Genomic DNA, 11,594 nt, shown 5'->3' with positions numbered 1-11,594 from the left:
GGTCCTAGCGTGCCCGCTCTTCCTCCGCCACAGCCGCGGGGGCTCGTGGCAGGGCGGCGGTGCGCCGGCCCCCTGGGGGCCGGATCCCGCCTCGGCCGGACCGCAGCCGGCCTTCACTCTCGTTGCGCCTCGGGGCCTCGACTGGCGGCCCTCCGACTTGCGGGCCCGATAGACTCCTTGGTCCGTGTTTCAAGACGGGTCGGCAAGGCTCACGACAATCGCCCGCGGACCCGGGGCGCCTTGTCAAGATCGTATCCGGGTTCCAGGAACGCACAAACGCCCCGCCGCCACCGAGAACGGTTGCGGCGGGGGGGGCTCGCCGGATTCCCGGGCGACCAGGGCCCCACAGAGGTCTCCGCCCGAAGGCTACAACCCCGGGGCAGGCGCGGCCCGTCGTCCATACCTCGGTCTGTCCCGCCGGCGCAAAGCGGCCGGGCTATAGGCTCTCCGGCCAGGCCCCCCGTCGGGGACCCGGCATGGTCGGAGGCACCCCACCCGGCCGGCCTCTGCCGGCGACCCAACCGGTCGCGGGCGCCGCGCCCGGGAGAAGTGCACGCGGCCGAGCGCCGACACCCCCGGGCCCCGCCGCCTCGAGTGCGTGCGGGGACCCGATGGGCACCGCGCCGGCCGCGCTGAATCTCCCGGGCCCGATCTGCGCGGCCCTCCCGTTTGCTTCTCAACGGCTTCACGTACTCTTGAACTCTCTCTTCAGAGTGCTTTTCAACTTTCCCTCACGGTACTTGTGCTCTATCGGTCTCGTGCAAGGTATTTAGCCTTGGATGGAGTTTACCACCCTTCTTTGGGCTGCGCTACAAAACAACCCGACTCCCGGAGGCCCTTGTCCGCGACCGGCTGGCGCCTGCCTGGGCCTGACACCCGCCCTGGGACGGAGCACGCCTCAATCAGAAGGACCTCGGCGCCGGCACGGCCGCGGGGGTGGACTTCCTTACGCCACAGTTCCCTCGAGCCCTCGGTGGGGCCCGGGGATTCGGCGATGGGCTCTTCCCGCTTCGCTCGCCGCTACTAGGGGAATCCTTGTTAGTTTCTTTTCCTCCGCTTAGTGATATGCTTAAATCCAGCGGGTCCTCTCGCCCGACCTGAGGTCGATTATCGGTTCGTGTTTTACTGTTATAGGAGGGGGGGTAGCCCGCGGCCTGCTTGGGAGGCCAAGAACGGGTCGCGCTCCTCACCCCCCCACGGACCCGTCAGCGCGGGCCCAGTGGAAGCTCTCCCTTTTCGGTCTCTCTCCCTCTCCGGTCTCCCGGGGCGGAGCCGGCGGCCACTGGCCGAGGCCCGGAGACTGCGCGCGCGGCGACCCGTCGGACCCCACCCTTACTCCTTAGTTGGCGGAGGACAGCCGGCGATCGTGGTGTGGAGTTGCTCCGGTCGCCCATACAGACAATGGGGGCAGACCGAGACCGACCACGCCACGGCGGGTTTCCTCCCTTTGCCAGGGTTGGGGTTCCTCGTTTACACTCCGGCGGGTCGCCCGCGCCTCCGAGCACAACGGACAGCGCCGAGCCGGTGCTGCCGCCAACGCTTCAAGGCGGGACGTGTTGGAGAGGGGGTTTCTGTGCCCCTTCGGGAGAGTTCTCGTGTGTATTCCACAAAGGCATTACCCGATCTGACGCCTGCAGCCATTAATCCTCGCGGGGAGAACAACCAACTGCTTCTCCTCGCGGCTGCCGGCCGTCGCTCTCGCACCGTGGTATACCCGGGCACCGCGAGTGTATCCGCGGACTCCGGCACGGCGATTTCTATCTGTACTCACGACCCTCAGGCGGACGAGGCCCGGGCCGCGGGGGGCCCGGGCCGCCATGTGCGTTCGAAAGGCCGATGATCACTGCGTTCTGCAATTCACACTGATTCACGCAGCTGGCTGCGTTCTTCATCGGCGCACGAGCCGAGTGATCCACCGCCAAGAATTGTCTAACTCTTGGAAATTCGCTTCTTGTTCGTTCGATCACCAATGAGTGGGTTTATCGTCCCGCGCCCCGTGGTCTCGGGCGCGGGGAAATATGGTCACAGTCCGCGGGACGGCGCGAGATGACTCGATCGCTCCGCCCCGCCCACGACGGGAGCAGCCGCCCGTTTGTGGGGGTGGGAGAGTACGGCGGGCCTCTATTACGCCGTGTCTTCCCTGCCCGCCCCCACTAGGTCGCATTTAAGGCCAGGCCCCGGCGTCCCAGGGCCCCCGGTGGATCCAACAGACCAGGCGCAGCCATCCAGAGCCCGCACCCCAAACCCCGCCGCGGACAGGGCAGGGGGAGCTCCGCGGTGCAACTTGTCCGGTCTCGGATGCCGGCACATGGGCCACTCCCGCGAAACACATCCGGAGACGTCACTGGGGGAGCCCCGCCAGACCGCACTTTCCACCCGATCCCTCCGCCCTCCTCCGTCAAACAAACGCAACATTTTTTTGCCAGATTTTTATATATATATATATATATTTGTTGTCGTTTTGTTATTTCCTTCGTTTCGGGATCGGCGTGGACATGTACATGGAGCGGCCGTGTCAGGCGGGGTCCCCGCGCTGTGGACCCGGCGCGGGTCCTTGTTTCGTTCCTCGTTAATGATCCTTCCGCAGGTTCACCTACGGAAACCTTGTTACGACTTTTACTTCCTCTAAATGATCAAGTTCGATCGTCTTCCGGGCGCACGAGCGAGGCGCCAGAGGCGCCCCGCCGCGGCCCGTCCGAGGATCTCACTAAACCATTCAATCGGTAGTAGCGACGGGCGGTGTGTACAAAGGGCAGGGACGTAATCAACGCGAGCTGATGACTCGCGCTTACTGGGAATTCCTCGTTTAAGGGAGACAATTGCAACTCCCTATCCCAAGCACGAAGGGGGTTCAGCGGATTGCCCAGGCCTTCCAGACAAGGACGATCACCCGCTGATCCCTTCAGTGTAGCGCGCGTGCGGCCCCGAACATCTAAGGGCATCACAGACCTGTTATTGCTCAATCTCGCGTGGCTGAACGCCACTTGTCCCTCTAAGAAGTCAGCGCCCGGCTCGGCGGCCGGCGCGACTATTTAGCAAGCCAGAGTCTCGTTCGTTATCGGAATTAACCAGACAAATCGCTCCACCAACTAAGAACGGCCATGCACCACCACCCACAGAATCAAGAAAGAGCTCTCAATCTGTCAATCCTCACTGTGTCCGGGCCGGGTGAGTTTCCCCGTGTTGAGTCAAATTAAGCCGCAGGCTCCACTCCTGGTGGTGCCCTTCCGTCAATTCCTTTAAGTTTCAGCTTTGCAACCATACTTCCCCCGGAACCCAAAGACTTTGGTTTCCCGCAGACTGCCCGCCGCGTCATTGGAGTAACGCCGGCGGATCGCCAGTCGGCATCGTTTATGGTTAGAACTAGGGCGGTATCTGATCGCCTTCGAACCTCTAACTTTCGTTCTTGATTAATGAAAACATTCTTGGCAAATGCTTTCGCAGTCGGTCGTCTTGCGGCGATCCAAGAATTTCACCTCTCACACCGCAATACGAATGCCCCCGTCAGTCCCTCTTAATCATTACCTCGAGTTCCGAAAACCAACGCAATAGAACCGAGGTCCTATTCCATTATTCCATGCTCTGCTGTCCAGGCTCACGGCCTGCTTTGAACACTCCAATTTTTTCAAAGTAAACGTTTCGGCCGCGCCCGGCACTCAGTCAAGAGAACCGGGCGGAGACCGAGAGGAAGGCCAGGCGGGCAGTGGCGCGCCTTGCGGCGGACCGCCAGCCTGCGCCCAAGATCCAACTACGAGCTTTTTAACTGCAGCAATTTTAATATACGCTATTGGAGCTGGAATTACCGCGGCTGCTGGCACCAGACTTGCCCTCCAATAGATCCTCGTTAAAGGATTTAAAGTGTACTCATTCCAATTACAGGGCCTCGAAAGAGTCCTGTATTGCTATTTTTCGTCACTACCTCCCCGTGTCGGGAGTGGGTAATTTGCGCGCCTGCTGCCTTCCTTGGATGTGGTAGCCGTTTCTCAAGCTCCCTCTCCGGAATCGAACCCTGATTCTCCGTTACCCGTTACGACCATGGTAGGCGCATAACGTACCATCGAAAGTTGATAGGGCAGACATTCGAAGGATCCGTCGCCGGTGCAGAGACCGTGCGATCGGCCAGGTTATCCAGAGTTCACCAACGGAGCCGGGCGGACCCGGGTTGGTCTTGTTCCTAATAAGAGCACGCCTCCCGTAAGGTCGGCGCTTGATTGCATGTATTAGCTCTAGAATTACCACAGTTATCCATGTAAGGGGATGCGCTCCAAGGAACCATAACTGATTTAATGAGCCATCCGCAGTTTCGCTTTTGAAAGCTTGTACTTGGACATGCATGGCTTAATCTTTGAGACAAGCATATGACTACTGGCAGGATCAACCAGGTAGCACCTCGTGCTGCGGCCGGCGAGCGGGGCTCGCTCGGACCGAGCGGATTCTGCCGGGCTCGGGGCGCTCGAGCCGGCGATCCGTTTCACCAAATGTTTCGGTTCGGTTCCCGGGGGGAGCAGAAGTGCGGGCCCAGGCGCGAGTCTACGGTGCTCGTACCAGCCCAAGCACAATCCGGTCCCGTTTACCCTGCGGGCCAAGGCGCGAGTCTACGGTGCTCGTACCAGCCCAAGCATGGTCCGGTCCCCTTGCCACGCACACACACACACACGTTTCGGGTCCCGGGAGCAGAAGCGCGTGGCCAAGGCGCGAGTCTACGGTGCTCGTACCAGCCTGCGGGTCAGCTCCCGTCGCCCCTTCTCTCTAGTTCTCTCGTTCGAATCGCCAGGGGGATAGAAATCAGATTCGCCGGGGCGTGTGTCGTCCGCCGCCGTCCCCCATCAATCGCCCGGGAATGGGTGGGCCGTGGAGGCCCGCCCGGCCGGTGTGGTTGCCCGGGTTCGGGAAAGTGCTCAACCTACGCTTCGGCAACTGGGATGCCAGGGGGGTCCCGCTAGCGCTTGGCGTAACGGGCCGGGGCCGTTTTCCCCGGTCCGGTCGGCCTCTCGCGCCCATGCGGGCTTCACTGAATGCCATTGGGTCCGGGATCCGCCCCGGGGTGCGAGACGGCACCGTCCACTCCCGCTTAGGGAACGAGACGGCACGGTCCACACCCCGCGCACTGCGACGGACCAGTCCGGTAGTGCCGACACGGTCCCCCGCTAGGGGAGACCGTCTCCGGCACGCATAAATTCGACGGCGCCTTCCGTGCTACACCACGACAACAAGGTCGGCGGACCCGTGCCGGGGTTTGCCACACCCCGGCTGTCCTACCCTACCCTCGGTCTCTCTCCCTACCTCTCTCCCTCGGTATGATCCTGCCGCGAGGGGTTGCCCAAGCCCCTCGCCTATCGCAGGCCCTGGCTGGCCAGGCACTGCCGTCGGAAGCGTTTACCCGCCCGTGCAACCCGACAGAGCCGGGCCCGCTTCCTACTGCCACGGGCGGGGTGAATTGTCGGCGTGCCCGGCTGGCAGCACCGCCGTTCGCTAGCCACCGAGGCCCCGCGGGCCCCTCGATCTACCCGGCGGGGGTTGGGGGTGTCCAAGCCCAGCTCCGGTTCCCTTGACGGAGCGGCGTGCAGGGCCGGGGAGCCCTGCCGTCGGAAGCGTTTACCCGCCCGTGCAACCCGACAGAGCCGGGCCCGCTTCCTACTGCCACGGGCGGGGTGAATTGTCGGCGTGCCCGGCTGGCAGCACCGCCGTTCATTAGCCACCGAGGCCCCGCGGGCCCCTCGATCTACCCGGCGGGGGTTGGGGGTGTCCAAGCCCAGCTCCGGTTCCCTTGACGGAGCAGCGTGCAGGGCCGGGGAGCCCTGCCGTCGGAAGCGTTTACCCGCCCGTGCAACCCGACAGAGCCGGGCCCGCTTCCTACTGCCACGGGCGGGGTGAATTGTCGGCGTGCCCGGCTGGCAGCACCGCCGTTCGCTAGCCACCGAGGCCCCGCGGGCCCCTCGATCTACCCGGCGGGGGTTGGGGGTGTCCAAGCCCAGCTCCGGTTCCCTTGACGGAGCAGCGTGCAGGGCCGGGGAGCCCTGCCGTCGGAAGCGTTTACCCGCCCGTGCAACCCGACAGAGCCGGGCCCGCTTCCTACTGCCACGGGCGGGACGATTTGTCAGCGTGCAGAGCCGGGGAGCCCTGCCGTCGGAAGCGTTTACCCGCCCGTGCAACCCGACAGAGCCGGGCCCGCTTCCTACTGCCACGGGCGGGACGATTTGTCAGCGTGCAGGGCCGGGGAGCCCTGCCGTCGGAAGCGTTTACCCACCCGTGCAACCCGGCAGAGCCGGGCCCGCTTCCTACTGCCACGGGCGGGACGATTTGTCAGCGTGCAGAGCCGGGGAGCCCTGCCGTCGGAAGCGTTTACCCGCCCGTGCAACCCGACAGAGCCGGGCCCGCTTCCTACTGCCACGGGCGGGACGATTTGCCAGCGTGCAGGGCCGGGGAGCCCTGCCGTCGGAAGCGTTTACCCACCCGTGCAACCCGGCAGAGCCGGGCCCGCTTCCTACTGCCACGGGCGGGACGATTTGTCAGCGTGCAGAGCCGGGGAGCCCTGCCGTCGGAAGCGTTTACCCGCCCGTGCAACCCGACAGAGCCGGGCCCGCTTCCTACTGCCACGGGCGGGACGATTTGCCAGCGTGCAGGGCCGGGGAGCCCTGCCGTCGGAAGCGTTTACCCACCCGTGCAACCCGGCAGAGCCGGGCCCGCTTCCTACTGCCACGGGCGGGACGATTTGTCAGCGTGCAGAGCCGGGGAGCCCTGCCGTCGGAAGCGTTTACCCGCCCGTGCAACCCGACAGAGCCGGGCCCGCTTCCTACTGCCACGGGCGGGACGATTTGTCAGCGTGCAGAGCCGGGGAGCCCTGCCGTCGGAAGCGTTTACCCGCCCGTGCAACCCGACAGAGCCGGGCCCGCTTCCTACTGCCACGGGCGGGACGATTTGCCAGCGTGCAGGGCCGGGGAGCCCTGCCGTACGGAGCGACCCTGGACCGGTGGACCCGACTGCCCGGCCCGCTCGATATCTCAGCTCACGTTCCCTTCTTCCGTCGCCGCCGCCCGTCAGGGGGTGGGTTGCCGGCTCCAGGAGCCCCACTAAATCGCTCGTCCCGCCACGGTGAGCCGATTTCCCATTGCTTTACACTGTTTTGGCAACTTTTCATTTGGCCGACCCCAGATTTTTGTTCTCACCCCCCTATAGTAGCCCCAGCAGGTTGAGGACTGGTGGCACCCTCTTACCCCTCCCCATCCGCCGGACTCTGGGCCCAAAAAGGGTCTCTCGGTTTGGTCACCAACCCCCTCGTGGGTCTCCAGACCCACGAGACGCCTCAGCTCTGAACTCGACCGTTCTCGGAACGCAGCGGGCGCCGCTGTCAGCCTACCGTATCTCTTGAGGACTTTTTGCCTCCGAACTCGAGCCATTTTTCGCGAACTCGTAGAACTGGCCTATCTGTCCGTGTTATGGGCCACTTTTTGGCCAAAGTCCGAGGACAGAAGGCCGACTTTCTCCGGGAGCGTGTTTTGCCGATTTCCTGCCGTCTGCCACGGCCTGATTTTCGTCCCGCCCGGTGGTCACTTTCACCGAGAAAGGCCAACTTGTACAAACCAAGCTCCGGTTCCCTTAACGGAGCAGCGTGCCTGGCTGGACGGCACTGCCGTCGGAAGCGTTAACCCGCCCGTGCAACCCGACAGAGCCGGGCCCGCTTCCTACTGCCACGGGCGGGACGATTTGTCGGCGTGCCCGGTTGGTAGCACCGCCGTTCATTAGCCACCGAGGCCCCACGGGCCCCTCGATCTACCCGGTGGGGTTGGGGGTCCAAGCCCAGCTCCGGTTCCCTTGACGGAGCAGCGTGCAGGACCGGGGAGCCCTGCCGTCGGAAGCGTTTACCCGCCCGTGCAACCCGACAGAGCCGGGCCCGCTTCCTACTGCCACGGGCGGGACGATTTGCCAGCGTGCAGGACCGGGGAGCCCTGCCGTCGGAAGCGTTTACCCGCCCGTGCAGCCCGACAGAGCCGGGCCCGCTTCCTACTGCCACGGGCGGGACGATGTTTCAGCGTGCAGGGCCGGGGAGCCCTGCCGTCGGAAGCGTTTACCCGCCCGTGCAGCCCGACAGAGCCGGGCCCGCTTCCTACTGCCACGGGAGGGACGATTTGTCAGCGTGCAGAGCCGGGGAGCCCTGCCGTCGGAAGCGTTTACCCGCCCGTGCAACCCGACAGAGCCGGGCCCGCTTCCTACTGCCACGGGCGGGACGATTTGTCAGCGTGCAGGGCCGGGGAGCCCTGCCGTCGGAAGCGTTTACCCGCCCGTGCAACCCGACAGAGCCGGGCCCGCTTCCTACTGCCACGGGCGGGACGATTTGCCAGCGTGCAGGGCCGGGGAGCCCTGCCGTACGGAGCGACCCTGGACCGGTGGACCCGACTGCCCGGCCCGCTCGATATCTCAGCTCACGTTCCCTTCTTCCGTCGCCGCCGCCCGTCAGGGGGTGGGTTGCCGGCTCCAGGAGCCCCACTAAATCGCTCGTCCCGCCACGGTGAGCCGATTTCCCATTGCTTTACACTGTTTTGGCAACTTTTCATTTGGCCGACCCCAGATTTTTGTTCTCACCCCCCTATAGTAGCCCCAGCAGGTTGAGGACTGGTGGCACCCTCTTACCCCTCCCCATCCGCCGGACTCTGGGCCCAAAAAGGGTCTCTCGGTTTGGTCACCAACCCCCTCGTGGGTCTCCAGACCCACGAGACGCCTCAGCTCTGAACTCGACCGTTCTCGGAACGCAGCGGGCGCCGCTGTCAGCCTACCGTATCTCTTGAGGACTTTTTGCCTCCGAACTCGAGCCATTTTTCGCGAACTCGTAGAACTGGCCTATCTGTCCGTGTTATGGGCCACTTTTTGGCCAAAGTCCGAGGACAGGAGGCCGACTTTCTCCGGGAGCGTGTTTTGCCGATTTCCTGCCGTCTGCCACGGCCTGATTTTCGTCCCGCCCGGTGGTCATTTTCACCGAGGATTTTTTTCCATGGAAAATTTTCTAAGTCCAAACTTTTTTCTAAGTCCAAAATTTTTTTTTATTTTCCCATCCTTTTCGGCCCAAGTCCAACCTTTTTTTTTTTTTTTTTTGTTCCAGTATTTTTTTATGTCGGGGAGCCCTGCCGTCGGAAGCGTTTACCCGCCCGTGCAGCCCGACAGTGCCGGGCCCGCTTCCTACTGCCACGGGCGGGACGATTTGTCAGCATGCAGGGCCGGGGAGCCCTGCCGTCGGAAGCGTTTACCCGCCCGTGCAGCCCGACAGAGCCGGGCCCGCTTCCTACTGCCACGGGCGGGACGATTTGTCAGCGTGCAGAGCCGGGGAGCCCTGCCGTCGGTAGCGTTTACCCGCCCGTGCAGCCCGACAGAGCCGGGCCCGCTTCCTACTGCCACGGGCGGGACGATGTGTCGGCGTGCCCGGTTGGTAGCACCGCCGTTCATTAGCCACCGAGGCCCCACGGGCCCCTCGATCTACCCGGTGGGGTTGGGGGTCCAAGCCCAGCTCCGGTTCCCTTGACGGAGCAGGGCTCAGGGCCGGGGAGCCCTGCCGTCGGAAGCGTTTACCCGCCCGTGCAACCCGACAGAGCCGGGCCCGCTTCCTACTGCCACGGGCGGGACGATGTGTCGGCGTGCCCGGTTGGTAGCACCGCCGTTCATTAGCCACCGAGGCCCCACGGGCCCCTCGATCTACCCGGTGGGGTTGGGGGTCCAAGCCCAGCTCCGGTTCCCTTGACGGAGCAGGGCTCAGGGCCGGGGAGCCCTGCCGTCGGAAGCGTTTACCCGCCCGTGCAACCCGACAGAGCCGGGCCCGCTTCCTACTGCCACGGGCGGGACGATTTGTCAGCGTGCAGGGCCGGGGAGCCCTGCCGTCGGAAGCGTTTACCCGCCCGTGCAGCCCGACAGAGCCGGGCCCGCTTCCTACTGCCACGGGCGGGACGATGTGTCGGCGTGCCCGGTTGGTAGCACCGCCGTTCATTAGCCACCGAGGCCCCACGGGCCCCTCGATCTACCCGGTGGGGTTGGGGGTCCAAGCCCAGCTCCGGTTCCCTTGACGGAGCAGGGCTCAGGGCCGGGGAGCCCTGCCGTCGGAAGCGTTTACCCGCCCGTGCAACCCGACAGAGCCGGGCCCGCTTCCTACTGCCACGGGCGGGACGATTTGTCAGCGTGCAGGGCCGGGGAGCCCTGCCGTCGGAAGCGTTTACCCGCCCGTGCAGCCCGACAGAGCCGGGCCCGCTTCCTACTGCCACGGGCGGGACGATTTGTCAGCGTGCAGGGCCGGGGAGCCCTGCCGTCGGAAGCGTTTACCCGCCCGTGCAGCCCGACAGAGCCGGGCCCGCTTCCTACTGCCACGGGCGGGACGATTTGTCAGCGTGCAGGGCCGAAACCCTGCCGTACGGAGCGACCCCGGACCGGTGGACCCGACTGCCCGGCCCGCTCAATATCTCAGCTCACGTTCCCTTCTTCCGTCGCCGCCGCCCGTCAGGGGGTAGGTTGCCGGCTCCGGGAGGCCCACTAAATAGCTCGTCCCGCCACGGTGAGCCGGTTTCCCATTGCTTTACACTGTTTTGGAAACTTTTCATTTGGCCGACCCCAGATTTTTGTTCTCACCCCCCTATAGTAGCCCCAGCAGGTTGAGGACTGGTGGCACCCTCTTACCCCCCCCCATCCGCCGGACTCCGGGCCCAAAAAGGGTCTCTCGGTTCGGTCACCAACCCCCTCGTGGGTCTGGAGACCCACGAGCGCCTCAGCTCTGAACTCGACCGTTCTCGGAACGCAGCGGGCGCCGCCAAAAGCCTACCGTATCTCTTGAGGACTTTTTGCCTCCGAACTCGAGCCATTTTTCGCGAACTCGTAGAACTGGCCTATCTGTCCGGGTTCTGGGCCACTTTTTGGCCAAAGTCCGAGGACAGGAGGCCGACTTTCTCCGGGAGCGTGTTTTGCCGATTTCCTGCCGTCTGCCACGGCCTGATTTTCGTCCCGCCCGGTGGTCATTTTCACCGAGGATTTTTTTCCATGGAAAATTTTCTAAGTCCAAACTTTTTTCTAAGTCCAAAATTTTTTTTTATTTTCCCATCCTTTTCGGCCCAAGTCCAACCTTTTTTTTTTTTTTTTTGTTCTAGTATTTTTTATGTCCGGGTTCTGGGCCACTTTTGTCCGGGTTCTGGGCCAATTTCTCCGGGAGCGTGTTTTGCCGATTTCCTGCCGTCTGCCACGGCCTGAATTTCGTCCCGCCCGGTGGTTATTAAAGTCCGGGGATTTTTTCCATGACAAATTTTCTAAGTCCAAACTTTTTTCTAAGTCCAAAATTTTTTTTTATTTTCCCATCCTTTTCGGCCCAAGTCCAACCTTTTTTTTTTTTTTTTTGTTCTAGTATTTTTTATGTCCGGGTTCTGGGCCACTTTTGTCCGGGTTCTGGGCCACTTTCTCCGGGAGCGTGTTTTGCCGATTTCCTGCCGTCTGCCACGGCCTGAATTTCGTCCCGCCCGGTGGTTATAAAAGTCCGGGGATTTTTTTTCATGGAAAATTTTCCAAGTCCAAACTTTTTTCTAAGTCCAAAATTTTTTTTTATTTTCCCATCCTTTTCGGCCCAAGTCCAACCT

At 63.2% G+C, this 11,594-nt stretch overlaps 2 non-coding genes across 2 annotated transcripts; both read right to left on the bottom strand.

The window, feature by feature from the left end:
• Window positions 1-1,770: 1,770 nt before the first annotated feature.
• Window positions 1,771-1,927, bottom strand: LOC139945670 (5.8S ribosomal RNA). The gene has a single exon (XR_011787143.1). It is a non-coding gene; the product is annotated as a 5.8S ribosomal RNA (ribosomal RNA).
• A 643-nt stretch (window positions 1,928-2,570) lies between these two features.
• On the bottom strand, window positions 2,571-4,385 carry LOC139945626 (small subunit ribosomal RNA). Its single transcript, XR_011787101.1, has one exon. It is a non-coding gene; the product is annotated as a small subunit ribosomal RNA (ribosomal RNA).
• Window positions 4,386-11,594: the final 7,209 nt, after the last annotated feature.

The sequence above is a fragment of the Asterias amurensis genome, chromosome 12 (genome assembly GCF_032118995.1).
Source record: "Asterias amurensis chromosome 12, ASM3211899v1".
Classification (NCBI taxonomy): Eukaryota; Metazoa; Echinodermata; class Asteroidea; order Forcipulatida; family Asteriidae; genus Asterias; species Asterias amurensis.
Note: the sequence above shows the minus strand (reverse complement) of the source record. Positions and strands in the feature narration are given on the sequence as shown.